This window comes from Panthera leo, chromosome E3 (genome assembly GCF_018350215.1).
Source record: "Panthera leo isolate Ple1 chromosome E3, P.leo_Ple1_pat1.1, whole genome shotgun sequence".
NCBI lineage: Eukaryota > Metazoa > Chordata > Mammalia > Carnivora > Felidae > Panthera > Panthera leo.
Window position 1 is genome coordinate 14,695,389 of NC_056694.1, and position 22,676 is coordinate 14,718,064.

The 22,676-nt window shown below is 41.9% G+C and overlaps 1 protein-coding gene and 1 long non-coding RNA gene across 3 annotated transcripts in view; one reads left to right on the forward strand and one right to left on the reverse strand.

The window, feature by feature from the left end:
• Positions 1-21,988, forward strand: part of LOC122209441 — a 28,583-nt gene extending 6,595 nt beyond the window's left edge. The window contains exons 2-3 of the long non-coding RNA XR_006197601.1: positions 20,737-21,546; positions 21,948-21,988. This is a non-coding gene — a long non-coding RNA (uncharacterized LOC122209441). The remainder of the gene's footprint in view (positions 1-20,736; positions 21,547-21,947) is intronic.
• The window catches only part of CALN1 (calneuron 1), a 363,083-nt gene that overhangs the window by 283,703 nt on the left and 56,704 nt on the right, over positions 1-22,676 (reverse strand). The gene's annotated exons all lie outside the window — the stretch shown is intronic.

A 22,676-nucleotide genomic window follows, 5' to 3' on the forward strand; every position in this document is an offset into this window, starting at 1 on the left:
TCATAAAACTCCTAGAAGAAAACAGGCGAAAAGCTTCTTGACATTGGTCTTGGCAATGATTTTTTGGATAGGACACCAAAAACGCAGGCAACAAAAGCAAAAATAAATAAGTAGAACTATATTAAACTAAATTAAACTATATTAAAGTAAATTAAACTATTAAACTAAATTAAACTATATTAAACTAAATTAAAAGTGTCTACACAGAAAAGAAAACTGTCAACAAAATGGTGTCAACAAAATGGCAATCTACCAAATGGGAGAAAATATTTGCAAACCATATATGTGATAAGAGGTTAGCATCCAGAATATGTAAGGAACTCTTACAACTCAATAGTAAAAAAAAAAAAAAAAGTAAATAAATAAAAAATAAAGCAAATAGCCCATTAAAAATGGGCAATGCCATTTTTCTGAATAAGATACACAAACAGCCAACAATTATATGAGTAGATGCTCAACACTACTCATCAGGGAAAGGCAAATCTAAACCACAATGAGGTATTACTGCACACCTGTTATAATGTCTATTAGCAAAAGAAAAAGGTAACAAATGTTGGCGAGGATATAGAGAGAAGGCGACCCTTGTGCACTGTGGGTGGCAATGCAAATCGGTGCAGCCACTATGGAAAACAGCATGAAGAGTCCTCAAAAATTTACAAATAGATCTATCATATAATCCAGCAATCCTACTTTTGAGTGTGTATCTGAAGGCAATGGAATCACTCTTTCAAAGAGATATCTGCACTCCTACATTCATTGTATCATTGTTCACAACAGTCAAAATATGGGAACAACCCATATTGAAGTATCCATCAGTGGATAAAGAAGTATATATCTACATATATCTTTATATATAACTATATATAACCATATATAATGTATATAACCATAATATGTTATTCAGCCACAAAAGGCATATTATTCAGCCACAAAAAGGAGGAAATCCTGATATTTGTAATAATGTGGATGGACCTTCAGGGCATTATGCTAAGTGAAATAAACCAGACAGAGAAACACTAGTATTGTATGGTATCATTTACACGTGGAATCTAAAAGCAAAGTCAAACACGGGGAAACAGAGAATGAAAGTACTTGCCAGGGGCTGTGGGACGGGGGAAATGACAACATGTTGGTCACAGAATGCAAACTTTCAGTTAGAAGATGAATAAGTTCTAAGGACCCAGCGTATATGTAGCATGGTGCCTATAGCCAACAAGGCTGCATTACATATTTGAAATTTGCTAAGAGAATAGATCTTTTTTCAATATTTATGTTGAGATGAAGGGAGAGAGAGAGAGAATGTGTGCATGCACAAGAGTGGGGGAGGGGCAGACAGAGACGGAGACAGAGAATCTCAAGCAGGCTCGGCGCTAACAGATCGATGCAGGGCTTGATCGCAGGAACTGTGGGATGATGACCTGCGCTGAAATCAAGAGTCAGAGACTTAACCTACTGAGCCACCCCGACACCCGTCAGAGAGTAGATCTTAAGAGTTCTCACACGCGCGCACACACGCAAAGGCAACTGTGGGAGGTGATGAACATGTTTGTTAACCTGATTGCGGCAATCCTTCCACAGGTGTATATCATCATGCTGCACACCCGAAATACACTACAACTTTGTCAGTTACAGCTCAATAGAGCTGGAAAAACAAAAGAATCCTGACATACGTAACAATACGGTTGGATCTCACAGACATTAAGAAGACAGACACAAAAAGCACATACTGTGTGATTCCATTCATATATGAAGTCCAAAGACAGGCAAAATACGAATCTGCCGTGACAGAATGCTGCACAGTGTTTGCCGATGGGAGGAGAGGACTGAACAGGAAGGCGGGGCTGATGGAACTCTCTAGGGTGATGGAAATGTTTTAATGCAAGTGCCAACAAACAGCAGCCCCCAGGGCCAAATCCAGCCTAGCTCTTATTTTTGTAAATAAAATTTTATTATAACACAACCATGCTCACTTGTTTACATATTGTCAGTGGCTGCTTCTGTACTACTAAGACAAACGTGAGTAGTCGCAATAGAGAATATGGTACACAGGGGTGCCTGGGTGGCTCAGTTGGCTAAGCATCTGACTACAGCTCAGGTCATGATCTTGTGGTTCACGAGTTCGAGCCCCGCGTCGGGCTCTGTGCTGACAGCTCGGAGCCTGGAACCTGCTTGGGATTCTGTGTCTCCCTCTCTCTCGACCCCTCGTCTGCTCATGCTCTGTCTCTCTCTCAAAAAATAAATGAACGTTAAAAAAAAAAAAGAATATGGCGCACAAATCCTAACATATTTACTGTCAGGTCCTTTACAGAAAAATGTTTGTTGACCCCTATCCCCTGTGTAACATACAGAGTAATATAATATAGCAAAATGGGTTGAATTACGTGCCCCCAAAAGATACACTGAAGTCTAACTCCCAGACCTCACTCAGAATGTGACCTTTTTTGGAAACACGGACACGACAGATGTAATTAGTTAAGATGAGACGCTGGGTGTCATTGTAAGAAGATGGCCATGTGCCGGCAGAGACATACGGGGAGAAGGCCACGTGATGATGAATACAGAGACTGTAATTATGCAGCTGCAGACCAAAGAATTCCAAAGACTGCTGGAAACCACTAGAAACTAAAAGGAGGCAAGGAAGGATTCTCCCTTATACATTTCAGAGGGAGCACAGCCCTGCTAACACCTTGATCTCAGACCTCCAGCTTCCAGAACTGGGAGACAATAAACTTCTGTTGTTTAAGCCCTCTCCTCCCACCCCCACCCCCCACCCCCGGTTTGTGGTCCTTTGTTACAGCGGCTCTAGGAAATGAATACACATGGTTACAGGTGTGTGTGTGTGTGTGTGTGTGTGTGTGTGTGTTTAAAAACAGTGAATATATATATATATATATATATATATATATATATATATATATATAGATTCACTAAATATAGTGCTGGTGCTGTCTCGCTCTCTCAAAAATAAAAATAAAAACATTTTTTAAAAGAAGCTTTAAAAGAGTATAAGCAAGTAAGAGAAGCCTTACCAAGATAGGAGATTAAAGACCCAGACAGCAAAACACAGATTCGGCATGACATCAACCCACCAGAACCTATCGTTTCAAATTTCTTCAAGGCAACCGCCCATAAATTTAGGTCTAAGAACGATGGCAGAACCCAGAAAGTTACAGAAACAGATAAGAGTCATCAGATGTTTAAAAATGTTTGTATTTATTTTTGAGAGAGAGAGAGAGGGGGAGGGAGGGAGAGAGTGAGTTGGGGGTGAGGGGGCAGAGAGAGAGGGAGGCCCAGAATCCAGAGCAGGCTCCAGGCTCCGAGCTGTCAGCACAGAGCCCGACGCAGGGCTCGAACCCACAGACTGTGAGATCATGACCTGAGCCAAAGTCGGATGCTTAACCGACTGAGCCACCCAGGCGCCCCAAGAATCATCTGATTTTTTAAGCGATGTCTAAACAAGATCTTTAGCTGTAGTGCTCACACTTAAAGCTGTCTGGAAATAAGCAGAACTCCAGCAACGAGGCTGTCTCCCAGTAACAGGTGGAATGCACACCAGATACCATGAAGGAAGGGCACGCAGCATGTCGGGCAGTCACCACTGTGGTCCAGGACGGATCCTTCTAGCTGGTTGACCTAGCAGCCGCTCCTAACCTCCCTTCTCCTTTACCATCCTTTACTCAGTGAAAAGCTAAACATTCCCTTTTCCAGCCTCACTGGCAGTTCGGGCTGTCTGTCCATGTCTTACCGCTCTGACCAGTAAACACTCGAGAAAGCTTCTGTTCTCAAACAGAGAGTCACAGGAGGCGAAGCTGTTGTGCCCTTGTCTTTTCCTTGACGCTGGCAGATGTCCGTGTGATGCTAGTAGATAGCCATCTTGAGACCACGTAACACCAAACATGAGGACAAAAAGCCAACAGCTACTTGTGAGAGGGGAGAAAGCTGAAAAAAGCCTGAAGACTTATGGGCATCACTGTGTTGCTTCATCTGCTATAACCTGTCCGTTTTCAGATTTCTTATCAAATGACCAATGATTATCTTTGTGATTTAAGCCACTGTTCATCAACAGTTCTGTTACTTGCCGTCAGATGATTCTTAACTGATAAAAACTAACGATTTTATTCCTTCTAACTAAGAGTTCCAGCAGGCAAGAGAGAAAAACGGACCATGGAGGAAGCAGCGAATGAATTGTAAATAGACCGAGTGTTCTTCAAAGGCTATGAGTAGATTTAAGTCTACGTGTGGGCAACCTCTAGCATGAAAATATCAAAATAAAAGTAAAGCAGTTGGTAATAAAAGGAGGAAGAGGAGAAGAAAAAAATAAGAATTGTTAACATTTATTGATGACTTTTACTAGGCTCTAAGCAATTTACAGGCGTTGCATCATCAACTCAGATGGGAACTATTGTACCATAACGATTTCAAGAACAACACCCTTGTATTCATTGAAGCATTATTTACAATAGCCAAGATATGAAAGCAGCCCAAGGGTCCACGATTAGATGAATGAATGAAGAAGATGAGGGGCGCCTGGGGGGCTCAGTCAGTTAAGCATCCAACTCTTGGTTTTGGCTCAGGTCATGATCTCACAGTTTGTGGGATCCAGCCCTGCATAGGTCTCTGAGCCAAGAGCACAAAGCCTGCTTGGGATTCTCTCTCTCCTTCTCTTTATGCCCCTCCCCTACTCATGCTCTCTCTCTCTCTCTCTCTCTCTCTCTCTCTCTCTCTCAAAATAAATAAGTAAACTAAAAAAGAGAGAGAGAGAGAGAGAGAGAGAGAGAGAGATGCATTATAATGGAATATTATTCAGCAATAAAAAAAAAAAGAATGAAATCTTGCCATTTCAGAAAAAATGAATGGAACTAGAGGGTATAATGCTAAGTGAAATAAGCCAGACAGAGAAGGACAAATACCATATGATTCTACTTATACGTGGAATCTACAAAAAACAGAACAGAGGAAACAAAACAACACAGAAACAGACTCTTAAATGCAGAAAATAATCCAGTGGTTGCTGGAGGGGCGGTGGGTAGGAGGATGGGTGAAGTGAAGGGGATGAAAAGGTACAACCTGCAGCTATAAAATAAATAAGTCACCAGGATGTAATGTACAACATTTGGAATATAGTCAATAGTATTATAACAACTTCGTATGGTGACATCATAACTAGATGTACTGTGATCACTTACAAATATTGAACCGCTATGTTGCACACCTAAAAGTAATATCATATTGTATGTCAATTACACTTTAAGGAAGGAAGAAAAGAAGGAAGTTAGGAAGGAAGTTAGGGAGGAAGGAAGGAAGGAAGGAAGGAAGTTAGGAAGGAAGGAAGGAAGGAAGGAAGGAAGGAAGGAAGGAAGGAAGGAAAGAAGTGAGGAAGGAAGGAAGGAAGGAAGGAAGGAAGGAAGGAAGGAAGGAAGTTAGGAAGGAAGGAAGGGAGGGAGGGAGGAAAAAAGGAAGGGAGGGAGGAAGGAAAGAAAAGAGTACCAACAAGCATGTTAGAATCAACCAAGTATCTAAGGCTGCTGCCAAAATTATTTAATAAAGAAAATACTAGACTAAAAATAAGTAGACAAACATTCTAGTTTTGACACTACTACTCATGTGCTCTGTGAATTTGGAGAAGTGCTTAATTTCTCTGGGATGGTTTTTCTTCCCTTAAAGGCAAATGTTGGAGAAAATAATCCACAGGGTCCCCTTGCGAGCTAACATCCTAATTTCCAAACTATCTGGTCTGACTCAAGCCATTTGGCTACATTTTTAAGAGTTCAGGAAATATCTATGAAACATCACGGCCATGTCAAGGGAGCTATAGGAATTGATTACCCCAGGCTCCAAACACTTGGCACAAATGGTCAGGGCAGGATAAAGAGGCTAGGATTGTGCCAGTAAGAATAGTTAAGTTCCTAAGTGCTCTAAACATGCTAAGACATTAACTTGAGGGGAGAATTACCGTCCAGGTAAGAAGGGGTCTGTTGACACATCTATCTAACCCGTGTTAATGACCAGAAACCATGTGTACTTGATTTGGGGACATCATGAGGGTTTTGTGTTGTTTTGTTTTGTTCTTAGCAAATTTCTCCCCTGAGTTAACATTAAAATTAGTTGACATCTTCTCAACACACCCTTTTTATTTAAAAAAAAAAAAACAAACAAAAAAGACAAAAGACAAAGAGTGACTGGGGTTACGAACTGGGATGAGGTCCTGAGATGAAATATTCACACAGACAATCCACAAACTCAATAATCTTCCGGGCGGGGAAGCAAAAGTTGATTATTTGTGAAGCGGACTGTGAATAAATTGGAAAAAACGAGCTATTCGAGCTGTAGACAATTACATGGATATGTATTTATGTTTAGCATCAGTAGTAAAATTACATTTTCTAGTGAATCTACAGCTCAGAGCTTTAAAATATAGATCTTTTAAAATGCACCAAACAAAATTCCAAGGGTTACGAGAAATGTTTTATTTATAATGTTTGCATGAATCTAGACACGGTGCCCATCTGTCTCTTCCAATATATTTTCAAAACCAGATTTACGGATTTTAACTAGAAAAGTAAAAGGGATGGTGTTCTGACTCCACGCCAGCTTAATTCAGTCTATTATCATATTTTTCTTCATTATAACCTGGCTGATGCAATTACCATAGTACCCTTCACTTGCCGGCTTCGTGCTGTGTCCGATTATGATGCATTCTTCCAAGGATGCACCCGGTAATATCTACGTCTCTCTCACCCCTTCCTCTACATTTCCACATACTTGGTGTGGTGAGAGAAAAGGGCATAATCAGTGAATGAAGGACCAGAACTCTCATTACATGGCACCTCCTTCTTTGGAAAAAGACTCGAAGGAGAAAAATGCTCCTCAAAAAAGTGAAATTTCCCATTCACCCTCTATGGCTCCCCCTTGCCTATTGTTTATGCCCCTTCCCTCCCTCTAACTTCTCTTTTGCTGCTAGTTAGTTCCACCCTCTCATATGTGTCTCCCTTTATGGCTTTAATGACTCTGAACCTAGTTAAGAAAGAATCTCGTGTTCTTCCAGCAACCATCTTTGATGACGGGGTCCACTCTAAGCCAACGAGATGAACAGCAGCTACAACCACTCGCAAAACAACCTTTCAAAGGATTTTAAAAGTTCGTGATCGTGGGTTTTTAAAAAAAAAAATAGATTGGAATCACTTTTTAAAAAAATGTCTAATTACTTATTTTGAAGGGAAGGTGTTAGGGGCAGAGAGAGAATCCCAATCAGGCTCCACACTCAGCACGGTGCCCAACACAGGGCTCGATCCCTTGACCCTGGGATCACGACCTGAGCCGAAATCAAGAGTCGGATACTTAACCGATGGAGTCACTCAGGTGCCCCATGATCTTGTGTAAGTAGAGGCCCAGAGATCAGAAAACATCCGGCATGAGGAAGAACCCCAGAGTCTCAGCTCCGGGCGGAGTGGGGGGTGATTCTTAGCTGAAATTTAGGCATCTGTAACTGCCATGTCTTTACCAAAGATTCAAAACAACTGAGAAATCTATGTATATCCGGATTCTTTGATCTACTCAGAGAAAAACAAAGAGCCATTTATTATATTTTATCATAGATTGGAGATGAACTGAATAATTGAGCTGAAAATAAATACTGGGAACTCATACCTGTGGGAACTTAGGGTATAATGATAAACCCTGCATAGGACTTCACATAGTCAAGATTAAGTATCGGCTGATTTAAACTTGTCACCCCAGCTCCCAAAAGACTAGTATGCTTCAGAGTCATTAGCTAGAGCTGTAGACCTCCAAATAATGAAAACTGTCACAAAATATGGGGCACCTGGATGACTCAGTCAGCTGAGCATCTGACTCTTGATTTTGGCTCAAGTCATGATCCCAGGGTCATGGGATTGAGCCCCGTATCAGGCTCCATGTTGAGTGTGGAGCCTGCTTAAGATTCTGTCTCCCTCTGCTCCTCTCCCTGGCTCGCATGCATGCTCTCTCTCTCTCTCAAAACACATTTTTTTAAGTGTCATAAAATTCATTTCTAAAATGCGTGGTGAATGAGATAGGATCTGTAATAAATGGCTGGATAAGTAAATGGACGAATTAAGGAATAAAAAATACCTGTAAAACCCGTAAATACCTAGAAAGCAGGTATTAGTTATCCTATGTTCTTAGTACAAATTTGTTGACCTGCAGGACAAAATGCCCACAATGAGGCCTAAAAAGCAGGAACAGAATGGAGAGAAAGAATTTTTTGAGGATTTACTACGTACTAATCTCTTCATCTTAGGTGCTAATCTCTTCATCTTAGTTCCGAAACAACACTGCGGTCATTCTCATTTGTACACATTTTATATTTACTTCACACATGAGTAAACTAAAGTTCACAGAGTTTAAATATTAAAGTACCATTTATGTACACAGACCTTCTCTCTCTCTCTCTCTCACACACACACACACACACACACACACACGTTATCTTTGATTCTTACAATCTGATCAGGAATGTATCATTATTCTATTTGAAAGACAAAGAAACTGGGGCCCAGAAAGATCAAGAAATTTGTCGCAGGTCACAGAGCTATGAAGCAGCACAGCCAGGGTCAGAATGAGAGCAGGAGACGGCCCAGCAGTGTCCCTGGCTTCTGGCCCTTGTTTATTACCACCATTCTCCAACATGGTCACAGACTCACCAGTGAAAGGGCGATCTACAGAGAGCAGACCCACAGATTCCAGGCTGGCTGTGACCAGGCAGAGGGCAAGAAACCCGTGGAAAGGCCAAATCAAACAGTGTGCATTTTTACAGCCACTGTTCAAAGCCTTGCTGCATATCTCTTAGCTTTCCAAGACTCTCCTGAGTAAAAACAGGGTCGCCCTTGCCTACAAAGGATGCCATGAGGATATGTGAGATGTCTACCAAGAAAGTGCTTCAATATCTTGTCAGTTGCATGCAGACCGACCATTTGTCACTTCTTCCAACAGCAACCATTGACGAGAACACTCAGAGACAGAAGGCGTCTCTGCACCGGCAACACGCACAGCCCTGGTGCTCTGTGTCCAAGCAAGCACTGGAGCAAAAGGAGACAGTGCAATTACAGGAAAAGCAAACTACAGTTAAAAAAAAAATGCTAACAAACAAAGATACAAACTAACTAAGTAGGGCTTATCCCAGGAATGTAAGGCTTGTTGAACATCCAAACATCAAAAATAAAGGTAATTGACCATTTCAACAGAATAAAGCAGAAGACCGCTCTATCATTCCAGTTAGATGCAGGAAAAGCACCGGACAAAATGAAAAACCTATTCATGACAAAACCTCACAGCAAACCAGGAATAATGGGTATTTTCCTCCATATGATAAAGCCCACAGCTAACACCCCACTTGAGGCTTAAATACTGAAGGCTTCTGCTCCCCCCCCCCCCTTAAAATTGGGAACAAGTCAACAATGCCCGTTCTCACCACTTGAATTCGCCTTGGGACTATGGGTCTTTGTCACTGTGATAAAGGCAAAAAAAAGAGATCTGAAAAGAAGAAGTAAAACTGTCTCTTTTTGCAGATGATATGACTGTTTATATAGGAAATGACAAAGCATCTACAAAACAACTTTAGAACTAACCGATGCATTTAACAAAGTCACAGAATACGAGGTTCACATGAAAATTCAACTGTATTTCTATATGGGAGCGGGAGAAGGTGGAAAATGAAATTATAGAAACCAATTCCATTTTGGTAGTGAGAAAGAAAGAAAGAAAGAAAGAAAGAAAGAAAGAAAGAAAGAAAGAAGAAACATAAGGTCCATCTAACCAAAAGATATGCAAGACCTCTAAATTGAAAACTTCAATTTAAGATTATTTAGGTTCTGAAAAAAATCTAGATAAATAGGGACAGATCTTTATGGACTGAAATACTACTCAGTGTTGTTAAAAGTTTAATTCTTCCCAAACTGACCTACAGATCTAATGCAGTTCCTATCAAAATTTCATCAGGCTCTTACACTGATACTAATAATTTGGATTCCATATAAATATGAAAATGCTAAATATCTACAAAAAGCCAAAGCAATTTTGTGTAATATTTATTTATTTATTTTGACGGGGGGAGAGGGGGAGAGAGCACAGACAGGGGAAGGGCAGAGAGAGACAGAGAGACAGAGAGAGGGAATCCCAAGCAGGCTTCATGCTGTCAAGAACAGAGCTCGATGAGGGGCTCGATCTCATGAACCAGGAGATCATGACCAGAGACGAAATCAAGAGTCAGGCGCTTAACCAACCGAGGCACCCAGGTGCCCTGAAGCAATTTTTTAAAAAAAGAACAAACTTATCTCAGCTGAGTTCAGGATTTATTTTAAAACCACAGTAATCAACAAAGAAAAAAAAAGACAAACAAGAAACCAGACTCTTAAATACAGAGAACAAATTGGTGGTTGCCAGGGGGGCAATGGGTGGGGGGATGGGTGAAACAGATAAAGGGAATTAAGAGTCACTTTTCCTGACGGACATTGAGCAATGTATAAAACTGTAAAATCATTACATTGTACACCTGAAACTAATGTAACACTGTATGCGAATAATACTTCAATTAAAAAATAAAATAAAGTAAATAAATTATGGATGGAGAAACTGAAAAAATATATACAAGAATTATAGATCACTGGAATAGAATTAAGAGTTAAGGAATAGAACTATACACATATGTAATCATTTGATATTCTACAAAGGTCCTAACATAATTCAGTAACAAAAGATTGGTCTTTGTTGGTTAGTTTAATAAATGATGCTATAAGAATGCACTACTAGGTATTTACCCAAAGAATAAGAAATACTGATTTGAAGGGATACATGCACCCCAATGTTTATAGCAGCACTATCAACAATCGCCAAATTATGGAAAGAGCCCAAATGTCCATCGACTGATGAATGGATAAAGAAGATATGATATATATACATAACACACACACACACACACACACACACACACACACGGATGGTTATATATACACATACATACATATAATGGAATATTACTCAGCCATAAAAACGAATGAAATCTTGCTATTTGCAATGACGTGGATGGAGCTAGAATGTATTATGCTAAGTGAAATGAGTCGGAGAAAGACAAATACCATGTGATTTCCCTCATATGTGGAATTTAAGAAACAAAACACATGAAACATAGGAAAAGGGGAGAAAAAAGAGAGAGGAAGACAAACCGTAAGAGACTCTTAATGATAGAGAACAAACTGAGAGTTGATGGAGGGAGATGGGTGGGGGATGGGCTATATGGGTGACAGGTATTAAGATGGGCATTTGTGGGGCACCCGGGTGGCTCAGTTAAGCATCCGACTTCGGCTCAGGTCATTATCTCATGGCTCATGAGTTCGAGCCCCACGTTGGGCTCTGTGTTGACAACTCAGAGCCTGGAGCCTGCTTCTGATTCTGTGTCTCCCTCACTCTCTGCCACTCCCCCGCTGATGCTGTCTCTCTCTCCTTCAAAAAAATAAACATTAAAAAAAAACAGAGGGGTACTTGTGATAAGCACAGGGTATTGTATGTAAGTGATGAATCACTAAATCCTACACCTGAAACTAATATTACACTGTATGTTAACTAGCTAGAATTAAAATCCAAACTTGAAAAAGGACAGAAAATCAATAAAGGACACTGGTAAAGGTGAAAACTAAAATCAAATAAATGATGCTGTAACACCTAGATATCCACATGGAAAACAAACAAACAAACACTGACCATTATTTCATATCATAAATAAAAATGAGCTCAGAACTGACTACAGACCCCAATATAAAAGCTACAAACCATGAAGTACTCGAAAAAAGTAGGAGAAATCTTTATGACTTTGGGATAGACAAAGATTTATTAAACACAAAAAGCATAAATCATACCAGAAAATAATGATACATGTGCTTTAGAAAAATAAAAGTATTAGCACTTTAAAGGTCATTGTTGAGAAAAATGAGAGGGCAAGTCATAGATTGGGAGAAAATATTTGCAACATGTACATCAGACAAAGGTTTTAGATCTGGGATATACAAAGAGCTCTTTTTTCCAAGTTTATTTATTTTTGAGAGAGAGAGAGACAGCAGGAATGGGGAAAGGGCAGAAAGAGAGAAAGAGAGAGATTCCCAACCAGGCTCCCGGCTATCAGCACAGAGCCTGACGCAGGGCACGAACTCATGAAACTGAGATCATGACCTGAGCTGAAACCAAGAGTCAGACGCTCAACTGACTGAGCCACTCAGGCGCCCCTAAAGAGCTCTTATACTTAAATATAAGAGAACAGGGGCGCCTGAGTGGCTCAGTCGGTTGGGCGACCGACTTCGGCTCAGGTCATAATCTTGAGGTTTGTGAGTTTGAGCCCCGCGTCGGGCTCTGTGCTGACAGCTCAGAGCCCGGAGCCTGCTTCGGATTCTGTGTCTCCCTCTCTCTCTGCCCCTCCCCTGCTCACATTCTGTCTCTCTCTGTCTCTCAATAACAAATAAACGTTAAAAAAAATTTTTTTTTTTTAAAAAGAGAACAAACCTAGTAAAAAACTGGTACAGACTTTCACAAATGAAGAAATACAAATAGTCAACCAGCAGACACAAGAAAAGATGCAGGTCATTAGGGAAATGAAAATAAAAACCACAATTACATGCCCACTCCACCCGCAGTAGAATGATTAAAATTAAAAAGACTGATAATTTCAGTGCTGGCAAAGATGCGGAGTAACTGGAAATCTCATACCCTGATCACAGGAACGTAAAATGCCACAACCACTTTGGAACACAGTTTGGCAACTGGCGGAAGGTTAAAAATCCACCTGCCCTACAACCACCCGCCTTAGCCCATTTGGGCTGCTGTAACAAAAATACCATAGCCTGGGCGACTTAAACAATAGAAAAGTCCTTCTCGCAACTCAGGAGTCTTGCAGTCCCGCAGTGAGGTGCTGAAAGATTTGGTGTCTGGTGAGACTCCACTTCCTGGATCACAGATGCCCGTCTTCTTGTCGTGTCCTCACACGGCAGAAGAGGCAAGGAAGCTCTCTGTGCTCTCTCATAAGGGCACTAATCCCAACCAATGAAGACGCCATACTCAAAACACACTCGCCTCCCAAAGGCCTCATCTCCAAACACCTTCGCATTGGGGATGAGGTTCCAACATATGAATTTTGAGGGGACGCAAACACTGAGTCTATAATACCACCTATTTTTAGTTGTTGACTCAAAAGAAATGAAAACACAGGGGCGCCTGGGTGGCTCAGTCGGTTAAGCGTCCGACTTCAGCTCAGGTCATGATCTCGTGGTCCGTGATTTCGAGCCCCGCATCGGGCTCTGTGCTGACCGCTCAGAGCCTGGAGCCTGTTTCGGATTCTGTGTCTCCCTCTCTCTCTGACCCTCTCCCAGTCATGCTCTGTCTCTCTCTGTCTCAAAAATAAATAAACATTAAAAAAATTAAAAAAAAAAAGAAATGAAAACACATGTCTCTATAAAGACATAAACAAGAATGCTTTATTTGGCATCCGTATATGGCTAAAAAATAGCCAAGTTGTGGCATATCCATACAAGAGAATACTACTCACCAATAAAAAGAAATGAACTGTGATATGTAGCAAAATGGATGAATCTCAGAATAGTTATGCCCGAAGAGGCCTGAAGCAAGAATAAATACCGCATGATTCCATTAATGTGAAATTCCGCAAAATGAAAACTAATCTGTAGTGACAGAATGCAGATCAGTTGGGAGCAGGGAGCAGGGCGTATGTTGGAAGGAATGGATTGCAGAGAGCAGATGGAAGTTTGGGGATGTGATGGAAACCTCTGATGTCTTCTTTACTGGGGTAGTTTCATAAGTATGTAATTTATCAAACCTCATCACATTGCTTTAAACCATTTGAAATATCTGCAGTATAGTGTATGGAAACTACATCTCAATATCTTTTTTAAAATAATAAGCCAGGGGGGAACGAGTGAAGATGGCGGCGTAGGAGGACGCTGGGCTCACCGCGCATCCTGCTGATCACTTAGATTCCACCTACACCTGCCTAACTAACCCAGAAAACCACCAGAAACTGGCAGAACGGAGTCTCCGGAGCCAAGCGCCGACGAGAGGCCCACGGAAGAGGGGAGGAAGGGCGGCGAGGCGGTGCGCGCTCCACGGACTGGCGGGAGGGAGCCGGGGCGGAGGGGCCGCTCGCCAGCCAAGCAGAGCCCCGAGTCTGGCTGGCAAAAGCCGAGGGGCTGGACGGACTGTGTTCCGACAGCAAGCGCGACTTAGCGTCTGGGAGGTCATAAGTGAACAGCTCTGCTCAGAAAGCGGGAAGCCTGGGGGACAAAGGGAGGGAGAGCTGCTGAGCCCCCGGACGACAGAGCTCAGTTTGGTGGGGAACAAAGGCGCTCGCCAGCGCCATCTCCCCCGCCCATCCCCCAGCCAAAATCCCAAATAAACAGTTCCTGCCAGGGAACTTGCTCGTTCCGCGCAAACACCCAACTCTGTGCTTCTGCGGAGCCACCCCTCCGGCAGCGGGTCTGACTCCCTCCCGCTGCCACAAGGCCCCTCCTGAAGTGGATCACCTAAGGAGAAGCGAGCTAAGCCTGCCCCTCCTGCCCCCGTGCACCTTGCCTACCCACCCCGGCTAATACGCCAGATCCCCAGCACCACAAGCCTGGCAGTGTGCAAGTAGCCCAGACGGGCCACGCCACCCCACGGTGAATCCCGCCCCTAGGAGAGGGGAAGAGAAGGCACACACCAGTCTGACTGGGGCCCCAGCAGTGGGCTGGGGGCAGACATCGGGTCGGACTGCGGCCCCGCCCACCAACTCCAGTTAGACACCACAGCACAGGGGAAGTGCCCTGCAGGTCCTCACCACTCCAGGGACTCTCCAAAATGACCAAACGGAAGAATTCCCCGCAGAAGAATCTCCAGGAAATAACAACAGCTAATGAACTGATCAAGAAGGATTTAAATAATATAACAGAAAGTGAATTTAGAATAATAGTCATAAAATTAATCACTGGGCTTGAAAACAGTATAGAGGACAGCAGAGAATCTCTTGCTACAGAGATCAAGGGACTAAAGAACAGTCAGGAGGAGCTGAAAAACGCTTTAAGCGAAATGCAAAACAAAATGGAAACGACGATGGCTCGGATTGAAGAGGCAGAGGAGAGAATAGGTGAACTAGAAGATAAAGTTATGGAAAAAGAGGAAGCTGAGAAAAAGAGAGAGAAAAAAAATCCAGGAGTATGAGGGGAAAATTAGAGAACTAAGTGACACACTAAAAAGAAATAATATACGCATAATTGGTATCCCAGAGGAGGAAGAGAGAGGGAAAGGTGCTGAAGGGGTACTTGAAGAAATAATAGCTGACAACTTCCCTGAACTGGGGAAGGAAAAAGGCATTGAAATCCAAGAGGCACAGAGAACTCCCTTCAGACGTAACTTGAATCGATCTTCTGCACGACATATCATAGTCAAACTGGCAAAATACAAGGATAAAGAGAAAATTCTGAAAGCAGCAAGGGATAAACGTGCCCTAACTTATAAAGGGAAACCTATAAGACTCGTGACTGATCTCTCTTTTGAAATTTGGCAGGCCAGAAAGGATTGGCACGAGATCTTCAATGAATTGAACAGAAAAAATACGCAGCCGAGAATCCTTTATCCAGCAAATCTGTCATTTAGAATAGAAGGAGAGATAAAGGTCTTCCCAAACAAACAAAAACTGAAGGAATCTGTCACCACTAAACCAGCCCTACAAGAGATCCTAAGGGGGATCCTGTGAGACAAAGTACCAGAGACATCGCTACAAGCATAAAACATACAGACATCACAATGACTCTAAACCCGTATCTTTCTATAATAACACTGAATGTAAATGGATTAAATGCGCCAACCAAAAGACATAGGGTATCAGAATGGATAAAAAAACAAGACCCATCTATTTGCTGTCTACAAGAGACTCATTTTAGATCTGAGGACACCTTTAGATTGAGAGTGAGGGGATGGAGAACTATTTATCATGCTACTGGAAGCCAAAAGAAAGCTGGAGTAGCCATACTTATATCAGAAAAACTAGACTTTAAATTAAAGGCTGTAACAAGAGATGAAGAAGGGCATTATATAATAATTACAGGGTCTATCCATTAGGAAGAGGTAACAATTATAAATGTCTATGCGCCGAATACCGGAGCCCCCAAATATATAAAACAATTACTCACAAACATAAACAACCTTATTGATAAGAATGTGGTAATTGCAGGGGACTTTAACACTCCACTTACAGAAATGGATAGATCGTCTAGACACATGGTCAATAAAGAAACAAGGGCTCTGAATGACACATTGGATCAGATGGACTTGACAGATATATTTAGAACTCTGCATCGCAAACCAACAGAATATACTTTCTTCTTGAGTGCACATGGAACATTCTCCAAGATAGATCATATACTGGGTCACAAAACAGCCCTTCATAAGTTTACAAGAATTGAAATTATACCATGCATACTTTCAGACCACAATGCCATGAAGCTTGAAATCAACCACAGGAAAAAGTCTGGAAAACCTCCAAAAACATGGAGGTTAAAGAACACCCTACTAAAGAATGAGTGGGTCAACCAGGCAATTAGAGAAGAAATTAAAAAATATATGGAAACAAACGAAAATGAAAATACAACAATCCAAACGCTTTGGGACGCAGCGAAGGCAGTCCTGAGAGGAAAATACATTGCAATCCAGGCCTATCTCAAGACACAAGAAAAATCCCAAATACAAAATCTAACAGCACACCTAAAGGAAATAGAAGCAGAACAGCAAAGGCAGCCTAAACCCAGCAGAAGAAGAGAACTAATAAAGATCAGAGCAGAAATAAACAATATAGAATCAAAAAAACTGTAGAGCAGATCAACGAAACCAAGAGTTGGTTTTTTGAAAAAATAAACAAAATTGACAAACCTCTAGCCAGGCTTCTCAAAAAGAAAAGTGAGATGACCCAAATAGATAAAATCAGGAATGAAAATGGAATTATTACAACCAATCCCTCAGAGATACAAACAATTATCAGGGAATACTATGAAAAATTATATGCCAACACACTGGACAACCTGGAAGAAATGGACAAATTCCTAAACACCCACACTCTTCCAAAACTCAATCAGGAGGAAATAGAAAGCTTGAACAGACCCATAACCAGCGAAGAAATTGAATCGGTTATCAAAAATCTCCCAACAAATAAGAGTCCAGGACCAGATGGCTTCCCAGGGGAGTTCTACCAGATGTTTAAAGCAGAGATAATACCTATCCTTCTCAAGCTATTCCAAGAAATAGAAAGGGAAGGAAAACTTCCAGACTCATTCTATGAAGCCAGTATTACTTTGATTCCTAAACCAGAGACCCAGTAAAAAAACAGAAATACAGGCCAATATCCCTGATGAATATGGATGCAAAAATTCTCAATAAGATACTAGCAAATCGAATTCAACAGCATATAAAAAGAATTATTCACCATGATCAAGTGGGATTCATTCCTGGGATGCAGGGCTGGTTCAACATTCGCAAATCAATCAACGTGATACATCACATTAATAAAAGAAAAGATAAGAACCATATGATCCTGTCAATCGATGCAGAAAAAGGCCTTTGACAAAATCCAGCACCCTTTCTTAATAAAAACCCTTGAGAAAGTCGGGATAGAAGGAACATACTTAAACATCATAAAAGCCATTTATGAAAGCCCACAGCTAACATCATCCTCAATGGGGAAACACTGAGAGCTTTTTCCCTGAGATCAGGAACACAACAGGGATGCCCACTCTCACCGCTGTTGTTTAACATAGTGTTGGAAGTTCTAGCATCAGCAATCAGACAACAAAAGGAAATCAAAGGCATCCAAATTGGCAAAGATGAAGTCAAGCTTTCGCTTTTTGCAGATGACATGATATTATACATGGAAAATCCGATAGACTCCACCAAAAGTCTGCTAGAACTGATACATGAATTCAGCAAAGTTGCAGGATACAAAATCAATGTACAGAAATCAGTTGCATTTTTATACACTAACAATGAAGCAACAGAAAGACAAATAAAGAAACTGATCCCATTCACAATTGCACCAAGAAGCATAAAATACCTAGGAATAAATCTAACCAAAGATGTAAAAGATCTGTATGCTGAAAACTATAGAAAGCTTATGAAGGTAATTGAAGAAGATATAAAGAAATGGAAAGACATTCCCTGCTCATGGATTGGAAGAATACATATTGTCAAAATGTCAATACTACCCAAAGCTATCTACACATTCAATGCAATCCCAATCAAAATTGCACCAGCATTCTTCTCGAAGCTAGAACAAGCAATTCTAAAATTCATATGGAAACACAAAAGGCCCCGAATAGCCAAAGTAATTTTGAAGAAGAAGACCAAAGCAGGAGGCATCACAATCCCAGACTTTAGCCTCTACTACAAAGCTGTCATCATCAAGACAGGATGGTATTGGCACAAAAACAGACACATAGACCAATGGAATAGAATAGAAACCCCAGAACTAGACCCACAAACGTATGGCCAACTCATCTTTGACAAAGCAGGAAAGAACATCCAATGGAAAAAAGACAGTCTCTTTAACAAATGGTGCTGGGAGAACTGGACAGCAACATGCAGAAGGTTGAAACTGGACCACTTTCCGACACCATTCACAAAAATAAACTCAAAATGGATAAAGGACCTGAATGTGAGACAGGAAACCATCAAAACCCTAGAGGAGAAAGCAGGAAAAGACCTCTCTGACCTCAGCCATAGCAATCTCTTACTCGACACATCCCCAAAGGCAAGGGAATTAAAAGCAAAAATGAATTACTGGGACCTTGTGAAGATAAAAAGCTTCTGCACAGCAAAGGAAACAACCAACAAAACTAAAAGGCAACCAACGGAATGGGAAAAGATATTTGCAAATGACATATAGGACAAAGGGCTAGTATCCAAAATCTATAAAGAGCTCACCAAACTCCACACCCGAAAAACAAATCACCCAGTGAAGAAATGGGCAGAACACATGAATAGACACTTCTCTAAAGAAGACATCCGGATGGCCAACAGGCACATGAAAAGATGCTCAATGTCGCTCCTCATCAGGGAAATACAAATCAAAACCACACTCAGATACCACCTCACGCCAGTCAGAGTGGCCAAAATGAACAAATCAGGAGACTATAGATGCTGGAGAGGATGTGGAGAAACGGGAACCCTCTTGCACTGTTGGTGGGAATGCAAACTGGTGCAGCCACTCTGGAAAACAGTGTGGAGGTTCCTCAGAAAATTAAAAATAGACCTACCCTATGACCCAGCAATAGCACTGCTAGGAATTTATCCAAGGGATACAGGAGTACTGATGCATAGGGGCACTTGTACCCCAATGTTTATAGCAGCACTCTCAACAATAGCCAAATTGTGGAAAGAGCCTAAATGTCCATCAACTGATGAATGGATAAAGAAATTGTGGTTTATATACACAATGGAGTACTACATGGCAATGAGAAAGAACGAAATATGGCCCTTTGTAGCAACGTGGATGGAACTGGAGAGTGTGATGCTACGTGAAATAAGCCATACAGAGAAAGACAGATACCATATGGTTTCACTCTTATGTGGATCCTGAGAAACTAACAGAAACCCATGGGGGAGGGGAAGGAAAATAAAAAAAAGAGGTTAGAGTGGAAGAGAGCCAAAGCATAAGAAACTCTTAAAAACTGAGAACAAACTGAAGGTTGATGGGGGGTGGGAGGGAGGGGAGGGTGGGTGATGGGTATTGAGGAGGGCACCTTTTGGGATGAGCACTGGGTGTTGTATGGAAACCAATTTGACAATAAACTTCATATATTGAATAAATAAATAAATAAATATAAAATAAAATAAAATAAAATAAAATAAAATAAAATAAAATAAAATAATAAGCCACAGCAAATTGAGAATAGGGTGAGGGAACAAGAAAGCATTCCTTCTAAGAAACAAGACTCTCGAGGAACATAATCACTGCCACCAGGTATCTGGTGGGCCATCAAATGCAAAAGTCTGATTCTGCACTGTCTCATCACAAGGTCCAGGACAAACTGGTGGAATCTGAAGGCAGCAAACTTCATCTGCAAATAAGAAACAGATTCCTGGGGCGCCTGGGTGGCGCAGTCGGTTAAGCCTCCGACTTCAGCCAGGTCACCATCTCGCGGTCCGTGAGTTCGAGCCCCGCGTCGGGCTCTGGGCTGATGGCTCAGAGCCTGGAGCCTGTTTCCGATTCTGTGTCTCCCTCTCTCTCTGCCCCTCCCCCTTTCATGCTCTGTCTCTCTCTGTCCCAAAAATAAATAAAAAACATTGAAAAAAAAAAATGAAAAAAAAAAAAAAAAGAAAAGAAACAGATTCCTAACCCAAAAGAATAATCCAAAAATAAAAGTGGCCGCCATGCTGAAGAGGGAGTTTCTTGGTACTGGAGGTACTCATGGAGAGGCAGGGCAGACTGGGGTTTTGGAGAAACATTTTGGGGAAGGTAGAGGCTACCCCTAAGACTTCTTCCAACTGGACGATTCTAGGATTCTGCAAGACTAGAAGTTCCCTGTTGTTCGATGCTGGTATACAAAAGCCCAAGGTTACACCATCTTGCTTTACACCAGGTGATTTTCCCCAAAGAAAATTAAAACATCACAATAGAATTGAGGAGGAACTTTCTATCCTCTCTATTTGGCGACTGACACCCCTGCTTTCTTTTGGCAGAGGAACACTCTCACTGAAGAGAGATGGTTTTGGATTTTGCTCCTCTCCAAAAGCGCGTATCCCGTGAATAACATGCCTGAAGTTAGCATAAACCCTGGTGACCGAGTGGAAACACCTACTGTGATTCAGCGTGGCTGACTCTCAAAGTCCTCCTCATCGGACATCTAACTCACACCTTCGTCTCCTGCTGTGTTGGAGGGATGCATGGGTGTAATCGTTAAGCATCAGGACAGAACTACAAAAACTACAAGACCTCGTTCGTGCATGCGTGCATGCATGCATTCATTCACTCGATGAACATGCCAGCATTTTGATGTATTAGGACACTCTCTTCCCTGATCTGTGTGGGCTCTTCTCATTGTTATTTCCAGGGCTTAACGTGACTTAGGGAGGAGGACATTCATAGAAGGAGACGCATTTTAGGAAGGGAAACAGAAATAAAACCTCACAGGCTGCCCCAGTAGGCCTAGCCCGACATCAGTGTTAGACTGATACATAGCTCAGGGTCTCCGTGGGCAATTTCTTATCATACGCGACAGGCTGGGGTTCAACCTATCGGCTAAACTCTATATGAAAAATGGGACACTGCCTGGAGATTTGACCCCACTGTCGCAAACGGGACTCCAGCCACCTTGGCAGCCAAGCTGTTTGCTCTTTCTCGCTCTAGCTCTTTCCCTTGGGGACAGGTCAGTCTTCATTAGCACCTTCACCGGGTGCCACGCAAGGGCAAAAGAAGGAACCTGCACCGACCCAACCACCTGTTTTCCAGCCACCTGCTCTCTCGCGGAGAGGGAAGACCTACCTCATTTGGTCAGTAGCTTGATCTGCGGGTTTTTAATTTCATCGATCGCGCTGGCCCCAATTTGAAAGCATAATAGGGAGGTGTGTTTGCATTTAGCTCTTACAAATAACATCCTGAAAGTGCAAAGGAAAAATCCGTAGGGTAGTCAGAGGGAGAATAAGGGCCCATGCGTACCTGGTGAAGGAATATTCGTGAACCCTTGAAGAGTAAGCAAGAGACAGGAAACAAAGGCAGGGTCAGGCACAAGAAGGAAGACCCCTTTCCAATAAATCAGAACCGGACCCAGTCAGCACTGAGGATTATTTAACTCTAGATTAAAGGGAAATCCTGAAAAAGAAAAGGCAGTGGGGGGTGGGGGGTGACTGGGTGGCTCAGTCAGTTGAGTGTCTGACTTTTGCTATTGGCTCAGGTCATGATCTCACGGTTCATGAGTTCGTCGAGCCCTGCATCAGGCTCTGTGCTGACAGTGTGGAACCTGCCTGGGATTCTTTCTCTCTCTCTCTGCCCCTCCCCTGCCTTGTGCTCTCTCTCTCTCTCTCTCTCAAAATAAATAAATAAAACACTTAAAAAAAAAAGGCAGTGGGAAGTGTGACAGTAAAATCTTTGTGTGAGAGATCACGTTGAATAATGTCCAACACAGGGGCGCCTGGGTGGCTCAGTCAGTTAAGCATCCGACTTCAGCTCAGGTCACCATCTCGCGGTCCATGAGTTCGAGCCCCGCGTCGGGCTCTGGGCCGATGGCTCAGAGCCTGGAGCCTGCTTCCGATTCTGTGTCTCCCTCTCTCTCTGCCCCTCCCCCGTTCATGCTCTGTCTCTCTCTGTCTCAAAAATAAATAAAACGTTAAAAAAAAAAAAAGAATAACGTCCAACACAAATTAACTGTAATTACTAATTTGAAAATGGGTTCACTGACATATTCTCGTTTTAATTTTTCACATGGTTAGTGTCTTTTAAGCATTATCATAGATGTCTATTTCAACTAGGGGTTGTAAAACTCATTTTGTCAAATTTAGAGTTCATTAAAAGATAAACCGTGAACTCTAAAACCGTGCTTTTATCTTGTATTTTATATCAAATTTGTTTGACAAATCTGAAGTCCGAGCTTTCCCATGTTTTAATATTGCTTTTGCCTTTAGGC